We start from the raw sequence: 22,027 nt of genomic DNA on the forward strand, positions 1-22,027 counted from the left end.
GCCTTCTGCATAATAATGTAAAATAAATAACCGAGACACTAGTATACCTAAAGCTATTGTTATTTGTAACTCGTAGTTAGTTTTATTATGTATACTTCGTTTTTCTTATAAAACTAATAAACCATTTTCACTTGATACCAACATAATTTTGTGTCACAAGGCAACCGCGGTTCACATAAATGTAAATCAGATACCTTAAAACAACTCCCTTAACCGAGCTTTACACTCTACCTAACGAACATGATGCGGTCACCTTAAGATGTGTGTTGCGTTAAAAATATGTTAAATATTACAAAACAATATCATCCCTGCATCAGCTTCTTTTTCTTCATCCATACTTTGTCAGGAGCAGATCTTGTGCAATATTAAAGGAATTGATTTAAACTTTAAACAAATAACATATATAGGTGGCATAGTGAACTTTTTGACAAGTTCATCTCGCATTGAATTTAAAAACCGTGAAGGTAAAAAACTTGGGTGTTATTTTTAAAGTCATATACCGTATGTCATTCGTCATAACAAAATATGTCCTGGGCAAATATGTCAATGAAGAAATTAATTGAACGTTGTACATTAATATATGACACTATGATATTATGATTAGCGCAATTATTATATCAGTCATCACTCTTGGTCTGATTGTTGCAGAATGAGTTATATTCCCTTGTTGTCTGTATTCCATCGTTCATCTTGGGTTTATTTTCCTATTTTGAAAAACGTTAAGCTAAAACATTTAGCAAGTTACTAAATTGTCATCTTAAATTCCATTTTATTATCATTTAACACTCTGCTAGGAATCCTGGGTACATATGGCATTGCATTTGTCCTTATGTCGAAGAGAAGACATCCATAATTCCATGTTTTTTTTGTATAATATACAAACAATGTTACCACGGTGGAGAACCCACGTGACTTATTTGGTAAAGTGCACGGCAACAAATGTCAACAAGTCTCGATTCAGGTAAGGTTTTTAAAGATAACTTTCTTAATATTTGGATGATTTTTGTGAAATAAAGACCATAAACCCCGCATTTAAGAGCTCTATCCACGGTAATAAAGAACTTTCTCTAATATTCTAAAGTTTTCTTGAAAATCTTGACCAACTGATTTCTCAGAGTTGAAATCTAAGGCAAAGTACACGGCTTTTGACAAATCTATCGCTTTAATTCATGTTAGCCGTAAATAAATCATACACAAATCTTATTTTAAGCAAATTTTATGTATTTTAAAGTTTTCAGCGTGTATTTTTGAACTTCTTATAGTTATTTCAAAGACGAAAATGAACTAAAACCAAATTGATAAAGTACACGGACATTTTAGGTTTGATAAATAACACGGTCGTTTACAACTTTCAGTGTATATATTCATTATTTCACTGACGTGACTAGTTATTATAAATTTATTTATTATTTCTATTCTTCAAATTTATTATTGAACATTGCTCCATGTTTTAAAAGACGCATTGTAATGGAGTGGCAATGGAAGAATGAACGCGTTTTAACAGTTAGACCGACGGAGTCGCCTAAATGATGGGCTCATTTTCATGAATCATGGAAACATGTGTTATCACACTATAATTCAGTCCCGTATTTTAACAATATATTCGCAATTGACATATAAAGAGCTTGAAGTTTTTGTAAAGGGTGTTCCACTTCTTTTTCGTATCGTATATGTAAAACGTGTTTGTATTCATTATACATGGTAAACAGTAACACATAATTGCTTAATAACTCTCCATTTTGTCAATTTTGAGAAAGAAAAGTGTTCTTGTACTTTTAATGTCTTCGATTGCTAGCTGATTTGATAGACTTATGATTTTGTGACATTTGTTTCATTACAGAACATGAAGACTCCGACTTTATGCAAAGAATGCGGAATGGCATTTCAAAATAAAAAAACAACATCTAGTAGACCACGATAGAAGGCATTCTGGTCAATTGCCATCGTTTTTGCGGGAAAGTGTTTACACAGACACAGGTTAGTTTTTAGCTTTATTTATTTCGCAGAGAAATAAGAATATACTAACAGTTATACTTTTATTATGACTCCCCTCGTGTAGAGGTTAAGATTTGCCGTCGTCTGACTGTGTTTTCAACGTTTTTTAGGGGTTGCGTTTTTCACATAATAATGTGGTCCGTGTTTCAGTGGACAGGGTCGTTTAGTGTTATGATGCTGATTACAAGATCAAACACTCATTGCGTGGCAGTAATATAGTGCTTTTTTAATTATATTCAAGTACTTTGCCAGCATTTCTCGCTAACTTGTGACAGTACATGTCATTTTTATAGGTGCAGCAATCACGGCGAGACAAAGTTGCACGTTTGCAAATATTGTGGCAAAACTACTCTTGCAAGACTTGAAGATACACGAAAAGACGCGAAAGCGGCCAATTGAAGCTAACCTGTGATGTGTGTGGGTTCAAATTGGGTGACACGACCAATCTCAGTGACCAGATTTCTACTAGACACAGGGGAATGACACGTCACAAATGTATACAGTGTCGCTCAGCATTCAAGTTCAAATCTGGACCTAGCAGGCACGTTAAGGCGAAACGCACCAAATCAGGACACATTGAAAGATCACAATGGTCTAGTTAGAAGTGCATTCCAGTATGTTGTCGAGTTAAAATAACGTTTTGATGAGTTTTATTAAGATAAATAGCAAAACGTACTGTTACCAAATTGTGCTCTTTCAAAATGTTCGTTTGTCTTACAGTACTGAAAAAATTGCTGTGTAAAATTAGTATGAAAACGGATTGAGCATAAAACATTTTTACAAGGTTTAGAGGAGCATTGTTGTCATTTTCCCATTGATGTCCTATAAACTCTTAACTGCATGTATCTTATATAATTCAGCAAGCTTTGAAACACAATTATTTTGTAATCACATTTCAGCCTTTAGTCTAGAACATTCTAATGTTCCATGATCAGCTCTTATCTAGATGTTCAAGTTTTAGTCCTAGCCTGTAAGTTGGTAATATAGTGTGCTCTCATTCCTCCTTGCTGTTTCCCATCTAACTCCAAGCCTCCATCTTTACAATGAGTTCCTTCGAACAACCGCAGTTTTACTGATGTAGATCAGATAATATTTGTTCAGACTGAACCAAATAAAAGATTCAGCGTTACCTGAAAGGTATTAACAATATGCTTTAAATGTGGAAATATATATAAACTAATTGTGATGTGCCTATTTTATTGTTTCATATCACATCAAAATAGGAACATTCATGAAATTTATAATCACCACAAATGGGCCGCTAACTACAGAGATGTTTTATTCGCCGTCAGTCCAGATTATAATTTATAAGTAAAACTATCTGATTTTAGAAGAAATGTATGTATGATTTTGTATTGATCTGCATATTTAAAAGTAATCGAACTTATAATGGCAGACTTTCTCATAAATCCTCCCATAGACTATCGTTCAACTCCTCATTAAATATGATTGCAAAATATTTAGTTATTTAGGTGTGCGTTAAAATGCAAAATTTATTGATACAACTTAAATAAAAACTAAACACTATACATTCTGACTTCACGAATAGAAAATGCTTATATAACTATTAGTTTGTAAACCGCACTCTACTTTCAAACATAAACTAGAATTACCGTGTACTTTATCATCCTAAAATGTCCGTGTACTTTATCAATTTGATTTTAGTTCATTTTTACCTTTGAACTAACTAGAAGTTAAGCAATACACGCTGAAAACTATAAAATACATAAAATTTGCTTAAAATAAGATTTGTGTATGAATTATTTACGGCTAACATGAATTAAAGCGATAGATTTGTCAAAAGCCGTGTACTTTGCCTTAGATTTCAACTCTGAGAAATCAGTTGGTCAAGATTTTCAGGAAAACTTTAGAATATTAGAGAACGTTCTTTATAACCGTGGATAGAGCTCTAAAATGCGGGGTTTATGGTCTTTATTTCACAATAATTCTCCAAATATTAAGAAAGTTGTCTTTAAAAACCTTACCTGAATCGAGACTTGTTGACATTTGTTGCCGTGCACTTAACCAAATAAGTCACGTGGGTTCTCCACCGTGGTTACCATTAGCCTTGCAGTTCACAGGTAGATCATATTCAAAGTTGTTATTGTATAAGTGAATACAAGTTAACAAATAACCATAAGTGAATGGACAGTGAATGCATTTTAAACGAATGTACAAAATGTACCAGCTTAAGCCATTGCAGTTTATGACAATAATACAATATATTTTATATCGTGTTCCTTCTGTTTGGAGCACGATATTTAAAGAAAATATATTATGAACATAAACAGTATCATCGGATAAGGTGCATTATACCTCTACATATGTCGCGCTTTCTAAAATTAACGCAATCCTACGACGGTTATGAGTTTTAATGCGATGAAATATATTAAAAAAATATAAAAATAGAAACTGGATGCATTCGATGAATCTAAGAGTTAATCAAACATGAAAAAGAAATAAGCATTCATTAAATTAACCCAAATTATCAACCTAATTAGTATGATTGAAAGCATTCGCCAGATGTTGAACTATTATGTATATCCGAAAAAACCATTGCTTAATTCCTCATTTTCCAATCGAGTGAAATGTTTCATATTTAATTACCACTTTAATTCAGCAAAGTTCAAACAATAGTCATCTTAAATGTCTTGCATATCTATAGCCATGATGCAAGAATAAGGATTTACCAATACAAGTCATCTACAGATCGTATTACAAGTAAAATGGATTTTCTATTTCACTTGACATCAATGATTGGGTCATGTAGCGTTTAATGAAAATCAATATCGACTTTCATTGGTATCTTTATTTATGTTTTTAAATGACTTAAGGTCCGATAGGGTAACTTTTAATACTAATTGTTCATTCCAAAACAACTGAACAAAACGTGTGTGGTATCACAATTCAATTTGAAAATATTCGAAAACAAAATAAATTAAGTTAACCAAATAGTTATTATTTTCCTACTGATTTTCGTTAAAAACTAATGTAAATACTCATAAGCCGTGAGAAAATTATCAAAAATAATCTGACATGCCATTGAAACAGTTTGAGCAACATTTTAGTATGATGTAATAGATAGTAAAGTAATAGATAGACGATGCAGGCAAACTTAAAGGTTTCTTTTTAAAGTATGTGGCCATGCTTAAGTTCCATGCATGTCTAAAGAATGCAAAGGATTTTTAGACTTTTTAGAGAAACAGTAAAACAGTGTAATACAACCCTTATTGAATGCTGCTGTATGTTAGACAACTCTAAAAAGGTATCAGACTGCCTTCTCCTCAAATACCAAAGCAATGCTCATAAACCGATATAAACTAATCCAAAATGTTATGGCACACTGTTAAAATTTACCCGTTCAGCTTCATTTTCAGTATTGACGCGAAATGATTCATTTGTCGATGATGAAGACATTGTCAAAGGACTCTTACAAAATGATATGGTTATCTTTGAGTTTCGTGCAAAAGATGTTTAGACAAATAAGATGAACGGTAAAATGTAAGAACAGAGTTAACCCATATTGTATGCTGATCGATATAATAACGTTAGTGATGACCTTCTTCCGTATATACTAAATCATTTAAATATAAGAACATGTACTGCAAAAATGACTTGAACTCGAATTACTTCATAACACCTAAAATATACTGACAATAACAGATCAACATATATTTTTTATCATATCAGTGATGCCTCGAACTTTTTGTTAGACAATCAGATTGATTGAATTAAAAAGCAAAATCATATAATACGTATGCCATACATTACAAAAGTCAGATTCCTTGAATTAAAATTCAATATCATACAATAGTTGTACCATAGGTTTGTCCCCTACCATATGCATTTTCTTTAAAAAAAATGCACACTGACTGTTTGTTCACGCTGAACGTTGACCAAAGCATAACCCACATGATAAGGTCACGCAACAGTTAACTGTGTACAAATATCATACCTGGTAATTAATGTTGATTTGTTGTCTCTTTTCAGGATGTATCGACCGGCACCGTAAGTGTTGTTTTTACTTGATACTAAAAACTTGGAATATGTCGTCACGTTTTTTTTCAAACGGCTAAAATGTAGGACCGACAACACAATGTTGCAGACAAGGATTCGCAAACTATAGTACTCCAGCTTTTGTTCACTACCTTAAACAGATCAATTAATGGTCATATTCCAATATGTCATGTACAATAATTACAAATCAATATTATCTGCCTATCAGAAAGAGATTAACACATTTTTGACAGTGCCTTATCATCGTAAGCGTTTACGTACAAAAATACCTTTCAACAAATATCAAAACAATCATTGTTTTTCCTTTTTTGTAATTACAGTTTGAATGAAGGCATTCGTTATAACTTATATGCAGCTATAGAACATGTGTACATGTTTTTGTTTAATGTTTTTGCATGTATTAAAAACCTTTCAAAATTAACAAACTGTCAGATAAGGATTGATTATAAATCAACACTTATTTGGTGAAAACGTACAATTTTAATTTTAAGATATTGAAGCCCAGCCACATTCAGAAATCGATGTACAACAGTTTTGCCCAAATTTACATTTCAAGCTGGGTACTTTAATGTTAATAGATTGTCCATTTTCTTAAGTATGTCATAGCACTCCGTTCAAACCAAATTAAGCCAATATCTGAGAAAACTTATCATATATTTGGAAAACCAAGAACAATTCCTGAGAAATAATTTATTAAGAAAGAACAACATTTTAAACACTATCTAGTATATCACATTTTAGCCAACAGTCCTAATTAGTTTCTAGCAAAAAATAAATAAATGATAAGCTGTGTCGAAAAGCTATATAACATTATAAAATCTAAGTTTCTGATAGTTCAAAAAACTATTTGTCATTAACTATAACAATCATATGTTCACCTTTTTATAAACTTGAAATTAACAAAACAATATTTCATACAGCTTTAATTGTATGATTGTTGACAAGGCAACAAGAAAAACTGTGGTCAATTGCATGTTAAATAAGTAAATATATATGAATTGTGCTATGACAATTTAAATTATAATGTCTATTAAATGTTTTTATTTAAATGTCAAGTAGACACTACGGTGATTCAATAAATTAAAATGACCTTCGATGATAAAGAATAAAAGCACGCAGAGTTTGCATACAATATAGGAAATGAAGAGAATGTTATGATGCAGGTGTTCTAAGATTTCATAAACATCATTGTCAAGAAAGAATGAATGTGTTTGAACAATTTTAGTAAACGATTACAAAGTAGTAATTATCACTTTAACCAGCATATGATCATGAGGTAATCCTTCTATATAAGACTCTTTATTTCCTCCTAAGAAAATGTTATATTAAAGAAAGTAAGATGCTTTGTAAGAACACAATTAAAACACATGACGTAATCAATGTTACTGCAAACACAATGAATTTTCAGTGTTTTTCATGTTACTTATTACATTATATTCTTTTTTTGTGTTCATCATATTGTAACCCTGTATGTTTTGTTTTGTTTAAGATATTGATATTTTCACATTTACTTCAAAACTACCGAGTTTACTAATACATTTCATGATACTACTATTAAATGTTTTGCGATGAATCATATGTATTTATAACAAAGTGCATAGAGTTAAGTTTATTTCTTCATTCTCAAGAAAAATGTTTTATCGGCAAAGAACAAATACGATCCATGCAATTAATGGTATATACGAATCATGTCATCTCTGTAATGAATGTAATTTCCAACAACATTTTGCATTTTAGCTCATATTTTTACTGAGTCCACGTTATTAACCACATCACCATCCCCTTACGTCACCATTCATTGGAACACAATTCGTTCCTATCAATGAGCAACAAAATAAGCGTTGAATACCCGTCGCTCCAGAGTCTTATATTACCCATTGCGTTGACTAATGACACTTAAAAAACGTTTGATGAACAAAGTGCAAGATTGCGCGTATTCCTATACCTACGTTTGATGTCAAGTTTGTACTCGTCAGTTGGCAATTTCATTTTCCAATCCAGATCCTTGAATAGTTGACTTCAAATGTCTCTATCAGTGATTATGTCGACCATCTCCAATAGCTGTTGATTGTGTATGCCTGATACTTGTTCTATTGGGCTGCCTAAGTCAATAGAGAATATATGGGATGTTTTATGAAATAGCTGCACATCGCCAAATGGTTCATGCCTAATTTGTTTCTATGAATTATCAGCTGGACGCCCATGCCACAGTTTTCAAACAAATGGTTTCGGATACTACTTTTAAACTCATATTAATGTCCAATGTAAAGTACAGTTTTCATAATGGTCTTACTTAAGATTCCCGTAGAGTTTAACTCCCAATGCGTTCGTGCTTCAGCAACGATGGAAAATGTTAAATCTTGCAAAGTTATTTTATCTATTGTCTCAGCGGTAGGCAAATATATTTGATTGTGCATCATAGATGGATTAGAACGAAGTCATAATTTTTATAATTATCTCAAGTAGTGTTTAATGTTTTTGTCTTCGTTGCTGCAGCTTCCTATACCAGTTTTGAACTGGTCTGATATGAAAACTGACCGTCTAAGTTTTTTATTCTAGATTTATTGATTTTAGAACATTGAAACAACTTTAAAAAAAACGTTTGTTTTATACTCCGGCGTCATGTCTTTGTTGTACTTTCATATCATTTCTTACGTATTCATCTAAATGGCTGGTGAAATACTTTGATTATACTTGAAATGCTTTATTCTTTAAATTATGACTTTTAGGAAAGAGTATGTATTGATTTAAGTAAGGTTAACGACGATCGTACTACCATATTAAAGTAGATAAAATCCAAACGAGCTCGTGATAATACTGTAATCAAATGTTCTGTGATTCAACGACATGAGATTTGAAGAGTGATATGGATATAGTACCCTGTATATCAACATTCTTAATCATTTGAAATTAAAGAACCACCACCGGTGTCGCGCTGAAAGTTGTTAGACTCATTTTGATTTTTATCATGAAATCGAAAAAAAAAAACGTTAACGAAACTATCAACTTAAACCGCCTGACTAATTTAATTAAAAACGGTTATATTAGTAATAAAGATATATTCGGAAAATAAACAACTTACCGTTTTTTTTAAGTATAATGGTACTTCAAACGTTTTCCTGAACCTTGCAGCTGAATGTTCGAACAGTTCCTTTCATAACAAACATATTAAAGACAAAATAAAACTGCTCAAGCATAACTATAACGTCATGTCATCGCCAAATATTGTTTGAACTGATAGTCGGCGTAGTACTTACTTCCCGAAAAAAAATCACACACCAATAAATAGATTAACTGATGATTTTTGTACCCCACCTAGGCCTAATAAATTGCCAAAAACCTAGCGTGGTCTTTTTTCCGGAAAATCGACCTGTCTTCAAGCGAATCAGACAAGTCTCTGACAGTGAGATGGCTGAATACCCATGACTCATAACACAAACTCTAAAACTAAGAAAAAACGTTCCATATCCAATCATTATCCGTAATTGTTTTGCTAACACGTTCGACCTGTCAAATGTTTAAAATCAAATAAATGGCAGCGTAGTAAATTGGTTATGTATTTATGCCCTGGTTAATATAAACGTGTTTTCGTTATTTTTTGAAACATATTTGCATAAAAAAACTTAATTGATAAATGTTGGTAATATGTTTGCACTACAAAAGAGCGAATAATAAACTGTAAAAAATGAATATCAGATAACAAACCGGAAATAGAAAATTGACAGCTACGTCATCGGTTATAATTTTGCGTGAGGGGCGTCCGACCGGTAGCGGCGTAAATAACACTCTTTTAAAAAAGGGGGTAATTAAGAAAATAAAATATAATACTAATAATACTCCGAAAATAAGAATATAATAGAATACAATAGTTTATTTGGATATATTTACACCTCAACTTCCGTTCCTTAAATGAACTGCCTTTCGGCAATTGTGTTTATCAATCGATGAACGCAACATCTTCGAATATGTTCGGATCGCAATTCATCGCATAACAATATACATGAACACTATTGATCTTTTATTGTTTGTATTGTGTCAGCAGGTCCCGTAAAATATAAATAAACATTTTAGAAAGTGTGAAGTTATTATATTTTAAGTGTATTGTTGCCAAAAGTGTTTCAATTATACGTTTAAATGTGATTTCAAGTGGTTGATCTTTTCCCGCGTTATTGCGACGTCATTTGAAAAAATTAATTCCAGTAAAATTCGGGTTGGTCTATTTACAGAATGGGTAAGAAATGCTGAGTGAAAAATTTTCTCAAAAGAAATGAAGTATTTTTTTTAACAATTCTTGAATGAAATAATGAATTATTGGTGTAAATATAAGGAATGAATTGCTGGGTCGGACTCCACACACTTTGACCATCCCAATTGCGTTCATACCCCGATAATGACATCAACCCCGCAATTCATTCCTTAATTAAACATACAGTTAATCATCCATCAACATGATCATACATATAAACAAAAGTCAATATGTCATTTAGTATTACATTTAGAAAACATTACAAACATAGCAAATATATACAGATATACTACTACCAATACTTATATACTAAGGAGAACATGCATCAAAACATATTATCAAAGGAAATATTATACTTGCATCAATGATAACAAATATTCAATTTATAAGCAGATAGCATAGTTTTAAGTATTATTTTCATGAAACATATCTGATTTAAAATAACACAACAATAACAACGAAACCACACCAACACATCTTTGAGTTAACAAATTCGTATTTTATGCGCACAATTTATGAAAGTCACTATTTTCAGAATAAGTGTCTCATTTCTGGTGTTTATCAACTCTAAAAGTGTTATCATGTTAGGTCTTCAATATAATATTTATGTAAATATCGCTTGCGTATAACTTTATATTTATTACAAATGCACAAGAAGTGATACTCATCTTCTATGTCCACAGTATCACATAGTTCACAGAATCTTAGTTTTCTGTTTTCTGCAATTTCTTCCATATCGCCCAGTTTCAATTCTTAGACTGTGACATGGTATTCTCATTTGTGTAAATAATTTTAACAAATAGTCGGGAATATAACTATTAAGATAAATTTGGTATTCAAAGCTAAACTTAATTTCCTTATACACATTTAATACTGAATTGTTCATTATATCATCTCTCCAGTTTTGCATATAACAATCATATAATCTTTGTTTAAAGCTTAGTAAAATATATCTTTATCAACTAAATAAGGCTGTTCCCACACCTCACCAAAACCATATACATACAAGTTTTCACATTTGACAACCAGTTATTTTTGTTGTTCAGTAAATCATTCAAGGAACATACATATAATGTTTTCATTATGCAATTCTCTGAACACAGCAACTTAAACCAAAATTTTATTATTCTATAATATATATTTATGAATAGTGGGCGTCTTCCCAGTTCACCATAGATAGCAGCATTACTAGCAAACAAATTTAACACCTAAAATTCGTTTACAGAAACGAAAATGACTACGCTCAATTGCTTTAGATTTTGTAAAGCCCCACACTTCTGATGAATAGTTGAGTATAGACACTACAAACGCATCAAACAATTGGCATTTTGTCTTCGCTGTAAAACTAAACTCTTTTAAATTAAACAACAGCACGTTTAATGCCTTTAAGGCCTTTTCACACACAATAGATGTACATTTGAATTGAATGACCCATAACAGTTAAAAATCGTTCCTAAATAATTAACGTTGTCTACCATCTCTAGAGAGGTGACACCATACATCCAGTGTTCATCATTTAATAAACGAACGCGACGTCTAAACACAATAATATTTGTTTTATCAACATTATCAACATTTACTCGTAGTCCACATCTATCACAGTAAGCCTTAAGATTGTCCAAGCTGCGCTGCATGTCTTCAACTGTTTCGGCTAGAATCAACATATCGTTAGCATACAACATTGAAATAAGACTAATCTCCTCAATTGTAATTCCACTATCAATGTTTGACTGTTAATATAGTTCCAGGTCTTCTATAAAGATGGACTAGAAAAGAGGAGAACAAATATCACCTTGCTTTAAACCGACCGATATTTCGATAAAATCCGAATATTAATTGCAATGTTTAACTTTAGATCGAATAAAAGCATACATAGATCTCACAGTTCTAAGCATTTTACTATTTATTCTATTTTAGACATCTGTAACCACAGAGCATTTCTGTTCACGCTATCAAAACATTTCTTCATGTCCACGCATGCGCAATACAGACGAAGTCTGTTATTTAGCCTCGAATCAATTAAGGATTTTAAACAAAATTATATAATTAAAAATATGGCGTGAGTTGTTGAAAAACCCTTTCGGAAACCGAACTGTGCATCCGTCACTTTGTTGTATTTCTCACACCAACTAGTCAGTCTTTTATTTATTAGTGAGGAATATATTTTGCTAAACAGCTCATAAGAGTTACTCCCCTGTAGTTATTAGTCACCGCGCCGTCGTCCTTTTTGAAGACAGGAACGATAATTCCTTCCATCCATTAAAATGAGATTAAATAGGTATGTCATATGTCCTGCTATTATATCCCAAGATTCAATAATATATTCATTAATTAGCTCATCCGCTGATCCAGCTTTGTATCTTTTAAGGTTTCTGATCGCATCATATACCTCTTGTAGTTTAATTTCTTCATCTAGCTCATTATATGTTGGGTCATCATCAGGTAACTCTTGGTCACAGAATTGTTCACTCTCGTCATCGGTTACAATGTTTATTGTGTTGACCAAGTTTTTGAAATAGTTGTGAAATTCATTTACACTCATTGATTGTCTTTTTCATGATTTTTTTCTTACAAAAATACTTCCAGAACTCTTTCGTTTTCTTTGTTTTCAGGGCTTCAATTTGTCTCATTTTTACAACGTTTCTTTTTACGCTTTATTAACAGTTTATAAAGCCGTTTTTTTCTCGAGTAAATTTACTCTAATAACGTCATTTTTTTCTCCGTTAAACGTATTTAACGCTACGTTGTACTCGTGTTTAGCTGTATAAGATTCGGCATCAAACCAATCTTTTGTTTTAATGACTGAAGTTTAAGCACGTACTTGGTGATTATTTACTCTCCGAGAACAAGTTTTAAATAACGGACTTCCTACATAATTAATTAGGCTTGTGAATTGTGTGCTTACATTGTCAATAGTTGTTTACTCCGTGCTCTGTACATTACGGAAAATATTATTAAAACCTTGCAATTTTGTAATCAGATTCCTTCTGTATTCTGTACGTTTGTTACCATCCCATTGTATTCGCTTTATTTCACTGCTAATATCGTCCTCAATTTTAATCTCCCGGACATTAAGACTAAATTCAATAATGGCATAATCGGAGAAAACGCTGAAATCGCTGATCCTCATTGATATTAAGATTACACGGTCATTACCTGAGCACAAAATGTAGTCTATAACCGAGTTTCCCATACTCACAAAATGTATACCTGTCTGTATTTGGTATTCGTCCATTACAATTACAGTTTAGTTCCAATGCATAAGTCTATTAGTTGATGACCGTGATTGTTGACAGTAGTGTCCATGGAAACGCGAACTTCATGGACATCCGTTGTATAATTCGAGTTATCTAAGTCTGGATTTGGTGCATCAAAATCTATGAAATCCTTTTTAAGGCCCACTCGACCGTTGACATCGCCGCCTACATATGCTTTTCCAAGTTGTTTCAATTTTATTTTATCAGTTTTTAGCACTTCAAATAGGTTACAATTCACTACGTTATAAGCTGGTGAACTTTCGCCCCATATGTATACAAATCCTATGTAAATGACCTCGTCAGTCTCAAAATAACCGCTGTCAAGTCTTAACCAAATTATTGTGTCGAAATAATTTTCTACAATTTGAACACCCTTTTCTATACTCGCCTTATAATAAAGAACAAGCCCGCCACTGATTTTGAGCGCTCCTCTGTGCTGAAACGATCTATAAACAATAAGTGTCTTATAGCCCTCAACGTCTACGTTGCTATCTTTATTTGTCGAAGATTGTAATAGACATATAATATCGTATTCTGATAATACATCACAAAATTTGTTGTTTTCTAGTTTATCATTTGTTAATGATCGTTTGAACTATCTCAATTGGAATGTTCATGTCTTTCTTGAATAATTCCTGGATAGCGGATTCGGTATCTTCTGCCGCTTCCGGGTTGCCTCGACTTCCTCTCTCTGCTATGCCGACCACAATTCGATTGTTTATCATTCCTTTGGCTTGAATGTCGGTTAAAGACTCTTTCAATTTGCTGTTATCCGTCATAAGCAGAATAATTTCTTTCTGAGCGGCGTCTATGTTGAAATCATTAACATCCACTTTTTATTCTACTAGGTCGGTCGTTTTCTGAATTCGCGAATCTAAGTCAGACCATAACTTAGTTTGTTCATTTTATTGTCAACTTCAGTAACTTTCTGCTCTAACGTCTCTAATTTGGCTAACCTTCCATTAAATTCATCAGCTGCTGATGTTGTTGTTGATATTGTAGGGGGTTCAATTGTACGGAAAAACTTGTGTATTTCCTTGAGCGTGCGGTGGCTGTGGAATATGTTGACACATCTGCGGAGTTTGCATGCACTGTTGGGGAGAGGCTCTACTATTGACCATAGCCATTTGAAGGCCGGGGGTTATCTGCGCCACATTCTGGAAGGCTATAGTACCGTTATCTTGATATGTTGTTGAACAGCCAGCTGGATAAAACACACTTTTATCTAAATTAACTAGTTTATTATGTGGTTAACTAGTTACGTAACTAGTGAACCACTTAACATTAAGCTGGTAAAATAATACAAGAATGGCAGTTGTGGGCACTAACATGCATTTATTTCCCGTTATGACCTTTTATTTATTGAAAAAATAACTAGTTACGTAACTAGTTAACCACATAAGTAACTAGTTAATTAAGTGATTAACTTGTTACGTAACTAGTTAACCACTTAATTAACTAGTTAGTTATATGGTTATCTGGTGGCGGAAGTATGCCACCATAGAAACGAAATCAAGTTCATCATTTTTTGTTAATGAAAGAACAAAACACAAGCTGAGAGGAAACATTGTTACACAACAACATTTATACGGGCTTGAAGACAAACGCGAAGCGTTTGTCTGTACAAGCCCTCTTACGGTTTGTACGTGTATGCAAGGGACTACTTTTTTTTGCCGGAGTGATAGGCATTAAAAAAAATGGGCACCACTGAACCGTGAAAATGAGAACCAGAGAAGCTCGTCATATATTGTTCATATACAGCGCGTGCATGCCGGCAAGCAAATTGTACATGTTTAGGGCGGGGTTTGACCTCCGTTAACCAATGAAAATCAATACGGAAATACCCAATGTACATGTACAATCCACCTTCGGCACTTCCATAAAAAGAGTGGAGAACACATATTATGAATACACGTCTAAAGAGTACTTCTTTTGACCGGAAATTATATTTCATAACTCTGCAATAATAATACAAAACGAACAGGGTTTGTCATAACAATTGTGTTTTTTTACCCCACATCTTAAAAAATACCGTTTAATCTGGATATCTAAATAATTAAGTTAAATGTATTTATGCGCATTTTACGACAGCTGATGTAAACAATGATTTGCATATAGGCACATTGCAGGTGCACGTGACGTCTTCCTTCAATGTGTCTATTATATTAAAACTTTCATCATGATGCAATAACACGGATTTAACGTTGCTTTCACGGTGAGTTGTACTAAGAATTATACTTGTTAATGTTATTGTAAATTCAATCGTTCATACGTTGCTGTTTGGACACCAAAATGACATAACGTTGGTTTTTACTGATAATGAACCAGCTAAGTTGATGCAATCGGTATCCAGATATGACCTTGGCTTCAGGTAATAATTTATGACTCATCACTATACATGCCAAACTAACTGTTAACTGTGCGATTGTGTAGTTCGTTTATTGTATTATAAAATTAAAGTATTGAATAAAAATGTTAAAACTGAGGTAGTGAAAACTTTATAACACATTAAACATCCAAAAAGGTAATATATAACGTGTTCGCTGAAGTTCTTTAGCTAATGGTAAACCTAAGAAGAAAAGTGAGCCTGGTGTGGGGCTTAAACTCACGACCGCAGGAACACTAGCACGGCGCTCTTGCCAACTGAGTTAAATGGGCAGCTGGTTTCAACTCAAACAGACTAGACTCGTCCGCCCATTAAAGGGGCTGTCTCACAGATGATAAAATATCATCAATTTGGCATCAATGTGTACAGTGCATTGAAACTTACTTACTGAAGTATCACATAGTTTACAATTTATTCAAGCTCAGGAGATATTTCATATTTTTCCATTAAAAAAGATTACCAGGTAGAATTCATTCCTTATGCGTGATTAGCTGGTCGGTGTCCTAAGATTCGTTACAGAAAAAAACTTTTTTTGGTGCTTATAGATCTGTGACACAGTCCCTTTAACCATGTAGGCACTTCTGCTCTTTTTATTGCTGCCACGATTGTGGGTAACCTGGGTGTCATTATGCCCATGTATGTTATGTATGATTAAACACAACACCGCAGCCGGAACTCTATATAGCTACTCAGGGCTAATTCGGCGGCTGGTCCAAACCCAAACACACTTTAACCCAGTTTAAAAATTTAAAATGTTTATTTAATAAAAAAAAATTGTCATGGCAGAGTGGGGCAGATGACTCGCGAATACTTTAAGCGATAAAGATGTATGAATAAAATTACAGAAAACATACTTCAGCACAAATAATGAAATCAAGTAATTATTCATAATTTGTTTTAGAGGGGAGGGTTCGGGAGGGGTTTTCCCTCCGGACAACCGTCAAATTTGGCATGTTTGACCTGGTTTCAACAAGCATTAAAATGTGAGTATTATAGATTTTCAGAAGGATACCTTTAGGCGAGATGAAATGTATTGACATGTCGTGCTTGAACTGGCACATATTTCCGCACAGAATTTCTTTAAGTTAACCTCTTTTCAAAATTATTCAGCTGAAGGCATGTATAAGCATGCAAGACAGTTTTAGACAAACTCTTTCCTACAAAGTAAAACATGACAGTTAAGTTATTAATTATGTAAATGGGGTGGGTTCGGGAGGGGTTTCTCCTCCCGGCAAGCAATGTTAATAAATCCTTTTTTCTCCTGCATATTATCAGAAAATGCGGAGTCATCAGTTCAGCACAAAAACAGTGGCGGTTTTTGCAATATTTTTAACAGCTTGTAGGTGTGCAATTTACTCTTCCTAACAGCTGTTCTGACTTGAGATAGAATATGGTAGAGAAATATTTTCTTCTCAATTTGTTCTTAAAACACAGTCTATATGAATTAATAAAAAAGCAATGTTGTTCATGTAAAATTAACAAGACATTTACAATGCCAGCTCTTATATAGTAAAGCAAAGGCATAGCAAAATTCAAAACATTTTTATTAAATATGCTTCGTGGTGATTTATAGACATTTATAAACAATAAAAACAATATTTCACTGTTTCAAACATATTGATATATTTTTTACTGTGTGAAATTAAAGCCAGCTCTCAAATATATAATGAATCTCATCAAACTGGTATGCCAGAAATGTGTTGATTGAGTATGTTGTATAGGCTATAAGGGTGTCAATGATTGTATGTTTGAGAAGGTGTTGTGCGGTTATTTATTTAACTTTCTTATTATTTTAAACAGACCATGGAGGAAACGATGATGAACCAGCCAGACAGCCCGCCCGCCAACCGGCCGAGCTGTACTTGGTGTATGCCAACATGCCGACATGCTAAAATTTGTTAGCACTTCAAGATCTTATAATGGAAAATTGTATCCAAACTGAAGTGTAAAGTGAGTAAGTTTGGTCATATAAGAACATTGATACTGTTCTAATGAATTTCTCTCATGTTGTTTGTCAATCATTTCTGGTGCGGCTTTGGTAATGATAAATACTATTATTTTCTAATGAAACTGCTGACTTGAATTAGTCTTATTGTATTGTGGATCTATTCGCACAGTTTGTTTGCTCTTTTAAGCAAACATTACATTAATTGCAAATTCTATAAGCCATTAATCAAAACTTACTACACATTTGATGCAGCATGATGTTTTCTTCATGCACCAGTCAATTGTTACCACGGCCTTTTCCCTTCATGCATTTAAAAAAAAACAATCTTAATACATTATAAATGTCTTAAAAACCCTAATTTATTGCTTATTTCAATAGCCAGCCTGGTTGCTGTAGCCACAGAGGAATTTTCAAGGACAAGAACCAGTGCTGGTCAAAATGTGGTCTCGTTTGGTTTTCCATACCGGTTCTCGGTAAGGATTTCCGATAATAATCCTATCTCTGCATTTTCTACATCATGTAGCCACCTCATACATGAAAACACTAGCAGTTGTCATGAATCTTTCACTTTTGGTGTTGTTTTGCCATTTCCTTTGTTGCGCCATTTGTCCCAGAAGCATACAAGTTGGCATATAATGGTGTTTAGACTGTCTATAAACACATAATCACTAAATTTCTTTTGTTAAACTGAACAGTTATGTTACCTTTGTATATAAGTGGACCAGAAAAGCAAAATTTTGACGAGTTGAAGCATTTCAGTTTGGCTCTTTGTCTCTTATATAAAACACTAAGCCGATGAAGTGGAAAAACCTTATTTTGCTTAGAAAAAAATCTTAAATGAGTAGGCAGGCCATTTTTTGTGGTCTGTTCTATAGACACTATTAAAAGCTTCAAGGAAAACTTTACTTGGTCAAATTATTCCAATGCATAAGGAAATAATGGCTCTTCAAAGGTTTGCGGCTTACCATTTGAGGGAAATGGCTGTTTCTGCTTTTTTATGAAAATACCACAGGTGCTAATACTTGTCTCATTCATTTAATGTTTAATATATCATTGTTAAACTTTCAGTATGTGTTGCATATAGCCTGCATATAGCCTGAAGTTGAACTATAGGAGTTTTGAAGTATGTTTCTGAAAAAAAATGTTGCTTCAATAGTCTCAAGACCACAGTTCTCTGCCCCCCGTTGACCGAGATCCGGATGTGAATACAGAAAAAAGAGTGCTTGTGTTCAATTATCAATATTGAATGAAAGAGAAAAAAACAGGTGGCATAGTGCTTAACATAATTTGACACTGTATTGCAAAAAATGATAGTTTTCAGTGTAAAAATTGGAAAAATCATTGCCTGTTGAACTATGAAAATTGCTTACATGTATTAAAATGTATTGTGAATCTGGTTACAACCGGTGTTTGCCTTATTTCTAAACGACATTTCCAAAACAATGACAGCTAATGTAAACAAACAATAATTACAGAATGAATTGATTAAACTTGAAAGTTGTGTTATGGAAAAAATCTTATATATGTATATAAATGTAACTGTGTTCGGTATAATAAAATACATATTGCATGGCTTCCAGTGTGACAGTACATATTGTCAACATTCGAGAATATACTGTACTGTCACATTGGAAGCCATGCAGTATTTATATAATGTCATATTTTGGGATATTACTCAGAACAAAAACATGAAGAAGTCTTTATATCAAAGCAATAGCACTGTTTTTGTCATAGTTTAGCGATAGAGTTTCTATCCTATTTTTACCATAAATTAAACAACTTTTTATGTAATTTATTTTCTGACATGTGTGATACCTGTTTTTTTCCATTTATTGTGATATTTGATGTTAAAGCTCTCACAGATTAACGTTTTGACAACTTGTTTATTTTTTGTCTTTGAACGAACAAGTTTTTGCATAAATATCTGCAAACCAATGATAAAAGACTTCTGACAAAAGATCAGATCGCAGCTTTTCATATTTCCATCCCAAAAACGATGTGTTATGGATTTTTATTAAACCGTTAGTAACGGTTTAAGTCATAAAACATTAAATTTGGAATGGAAATATGAAAATCTGCGATCTGATCTTTTGTCAGCAGTCTTTCATCAGTGGTAAGCAGATATTTACAAAAAAAACAAATCTAATTCCAAGACAAAGAATAAAAAAAAGTTGTCAAAACAGTAAATCTGTGAGAGTGTAGCTTTAAGTAACAGCAAAACTTTTATGGCATTTTGATATTTTCCTCCATAATCAAGTGTGTGCAGAAATGACAACCTCAAATTAGTGGATATTTCTTTATTATATATCAATGCTTTAAAGGAAAACAATCAAAAGCAAAAAGTATTTGCTTTAGTTCATGTACAAACAGGAAAGTTATTAACAACTTCTAAACTTGACAAACATGTACATTACACTGCTTAATTAAGTCCATGTAGTTACTTTCAATCCATTATTTTTCAATAGATTATCAGTTATTCTTAGTATAAGTCTTAAATATATTTTAGCATTAACTTATTCATTCACATATGTTGCCATCCACAAAATGATTAAACATTTTTGTAAAAAATTGTAAGGTTCACTTTTTTTTTTTCAATTAAAAAGAATCCATGCATTTTTTCTGTTACTTTTTTATATATTTCTAATTACAGACTTTTTCTACAATTATACTTACTATAAACAAAACACTTATGTGATGGAAATATATTGCAGATATTGAAATGTGCTTTAAAAAATATACTAGTTACTAGTTTTTGAAAATGGAAGTAAACCCCTTAAATCTTTTGGTTTGAAAAAATGAAGTTTTAATAAAAATTGAGTAATGTTATTATGTTTGACCTCAATGGGCAATTTATTGCATTCATATTTTTCCTTAACTTTTATTTTTTTCTGTGTAAACAATATAGTTTTTTTTCAAATGTGATAATGCTTTTGACATGTGATATTAAAAAGACTTGTTTTATTTACTGTTAATCAGGGATTATACCCATGCATTTGGTCAAAGGAATGTTTTACTGATGTTGCAGTTAAATCGACATATTTTATGAAATGGATAGTGTTGAAATTAAATCTTCAAATATGAGTATTGAATGTTATTGTTACAAGAATATAATACATCACCTAAGTGCAATAACTCAATAACTGCATATAGATATAGAAGCAGATATTGAGTTCTTGCACTAAGTTGACCATATACTCATCTTTTTTTTTTTTTTTCAAAATGTCTTCAGTATCAGCTGAATATTCATGTTTTATCCTCAGTATAATTATATGCTACCTAGTTCTTGTTTATAATAATTAATAATTTGTCAACTGCAACATAAGTGTATGAATATCACATTACTCATTTACAATGGCCATGTGCATATTTATCTCCCTAAATGTTACCTTCACACCAACTTTGCAGCGAAAATATCAACTGCTGTTATTTCACTGATAAAACACCATATTTCACCGAAAAACATAGAACAACATTGTGTTTAGACATATTTTTTCACATTTAAGGTTTGATTCTTATTTTTTTGTGCGTTCATGCAGTATGCAAGCTCGGCCGCGATTTTGCAAAATCGCGACCGAGCGTTCATACTGCATGAATGCACATAAAATAATAATCAATACTTATATTTACATTTTTTCCTTTTAATTTTTTCGCTCTAATAGTGTTTGAGAAGAAGTCTTTGATTACAACAGAAGGAAAACAAAACGTGTAAATCGAATGTAAATGGTAAGAGCACTAGTCGCCCTTGGTGTTTTTTATCCTCCGCATAATAAATAGTCCATAAGTAATTTGTTGAGCAAAAAATAGTCAAAGATTTTTCTTTTAATCATGTGGTAGTTTCTCTAAAATATGTGGAGGTAATAATGATTTCTGTTGTAATATGTTCATTTTAAACAAGAGTATTTTCGATACAGTTTAACTCATGTTTTACATATGCATGACCCATGTGAGTGGGCATAAAAAATCAGGTCATGGTGATTTAATTGATAACTTCCAGTTCAATGTTACTCTATTGTCATAATTTCATTTTTTGTTGTCTTTTAACTTTGCAAAGATATTGAAGTGTTGTGATGTGCTATTCTTCTCGAATTGTCATTATTAAGACGTTTGTTCGAACTCTCGAAAATACATGACACTTTGACAGTCTCGTATCATTTCATGTATTTAAAGATATCGCCTAA

The 22,027-nt window shown here is 32.5% G+C and overlaps 1 protein-coding gene across 1 annotated transcript in view; it reads left to right on the forward strand.

The window, feature by feature from the left end:
• The window catches only part of LOC128221393 (uncharacterized), an 83,887-nt gene that overhangs the window by 41,587 nt on the left and 20,273 nt on the right, over window positions 1-22,027 (forward strand). The gene's annotated exons all lie outside the window — the stretch shown is intronic.

Source organism: Mya arenaria, chromosome 16 (genome assembly GCF_026914265.1).
Source record: "Mya arenaria isolate MELC-2E11 chromosome 16, ASM2691426v1".
In the NCBI taxonomy this organism is placed as follows: Eukaryota; Metazoa; Mollusca; class Bivalvia; order Myida; family Myidae; genus Mya; species Mya arenaria.